Here is a 2,278-nt window from a genome sequence, read left to right as displayed (position 1 = left end):
GAGGCCCACAGTGACTGAAACACACTCAACACTCACACAAAAACACATTTCTCTGACATTGACGACAAATGCATAACTATAATGTAAAATAAAAAAAACTATATAGCACTCAAGAATAACATCAACATTAACAAGTCTCTCTTTTTTACAGCTTCGTCTAGTAATATATTCACACTGAAATAAAAAATCTTTGAAGTTGTAAATAAAACAAAGATTACTGTAGTTTGTTTATAAGAAAATACTACTTCAAATTTACTTTTTTTGGTAAGCCGGTTACTCCTTCCTCCCTCAACTTTGTTACAGCTGATAAAACCAGAATCCTTCAGGAGGAGGAGACAGACACACTGTGCAGTCAGACTCCTCCAGCTGGTCTTTGCATATGTGACGTGTTATCTGAAACAAGAGTCTACTGTAGATTTCAACAAGTTCATTTTATCTAAATGATTATTTTAACAATTATGACAAACTGGAAAAGAATTGTAGTCTTCTTTATCACATACTATTTCTGGGGTAAGTCTGTAAATTCTGTAAGGAATATATTATTCTATAACATACTCCTAATATGAATATGAGATCCTCATCAGGGTTGTTTTGCATTAAATTACAGGATGTGATTCTCTGGACAGTGTTGAACAAAATACAACAGTTCAAACTATTGTTGAAGGAGCAGCTGTAACAATCAGCTGTCAATTTGAAACCACTGATATATCGCCAAATCTTTTCTGGTATGAGCAAAAAGCAAATGGAGTCCCAGAATTCATGCAGAGCAAATTTGGTTCAAGGATTCAGTTCAAGGAAAGATTTAACGGCGATCTCAGCACAATTTCAAAATCATTTCCACTGACAATCCAGAATGTGCGTGTGTCTGACTCTGCTGTGTACTACTGTGCTCTGAGGCCCACAGTGACATGATACACTCCAAGCTCATACAAAAATATTTTTATTTCCATTTCACGGACAGACAGACAGACAGACAGACAAGACAGATGGAGCCAAGCCTCCCTTCCATGATCCCACCCCACTCATCACAATGATAATTATATATAACTTGCTCTCATTAACAGCACATTCATTCAGATTTTTATAGCTAAGCACTAAATAGCAACGGCACACTCGCACATACTACGATAGCTATCTTAGAGACTCACAATTCTTGCAAATAGTCAACCAACATACAATATAAAAAGTCTTGCAATTTTGCTGTCCATTCTCAACCTAACCACAGGCTCTACTCTTCACCACAACGGTAACACTACAAAACCAACATAACAGAAACCTATGTAAATCCTAACATAACACAACATTTAAGTACTGTTAATCTTGTGTAAAAACACACAAAATAACACTTAATTTCTACATTTATTTTCCTTGCTGTCTGATGCAAAGTATGCTGGGAACTAGAAAACGCAATCATTTTAAGTTCACCTTACTACAACAACATTTTAAATTTACAGAACTTATTTCAATGAAGTCCAATTAACTTTCATTATTATTTGAGTGAAGTTAACTCATTTCATTTAATTAATTTCACTGTTCGGTTTTACAGTGTATATGTGTTTAACCTGTGCAAACACACACAGTGAAATCTAAACTAAGACTGCCTCATGTTTATCATAATCATATTTTACTAATATTGCCTTTGAAATTTGTATACGCTTTAAGTAAACTATGTTTATCTGGCTAAGGAATTTACTTCTGTTGGCTGCAGTTCTAAGTAAAATAACTTTGCTTTTAAATTGAATTATTCCTCCTTACATCAGAATATACATGAAAACTGATTTATTTACATTTTTATATCTCCTGACAGAGTGCAATACACAAGATTCTGTCAATCAACCAACAAGAGTTCAAACAGCTTCTGAACATGAGATGGTTAAACTTCACTGCACTTACAGTACCAGTGATTCACACCCTTATCTTTACTGGTACCAACATAAAACCAATGGATTCCCAGTTTACATGCTCCGTAAACTCTCAACCGGATCATGCAGCAGTGAAAAAGAATTTGAGGAAAGTTTTCATGCAGATCTCAACAAATCCTCAAGCTCAGTGACTGAAACACATAAACATCCTGACAAGAAATAAGAGCTCTGAAACATGCAGTTGTTGACGTACTTAACGTAAATATACATATTCAATGTGATTTATTTTGATTAAAAAAACAAAATGTTTTACTGTTCTTTGAAGCCATCACAGCGACATCAGTAAACATATTTACAATTATATACCAATTTATATTAGTGCTGCTCAATGCTAATTCAATATTTATTAATATGTG

The sequence above is a fragment of the Sinocyclocheilus grahami genome, unplaced genomic scaffold (genome assembly GCF_001515645.1).
Source record: "Sinocyclocheilus grahami isolate Dianchi unplaced genomic scaffold, SAMN03320097.WGS_v1.1 scaffold141.1, whole genome shotgun sequence".
Classification (NCBI taxonomy): domain Eukaryota; kingdom Metazoa; phylum Chordata; class Actinopteri; order Cypriniformes; family Cyprinidae; genus Sinocyclocheilus; species Sinocyclocheilus grahami.
Note: the sequence above shows the minus strand (reverse complement) of the source record.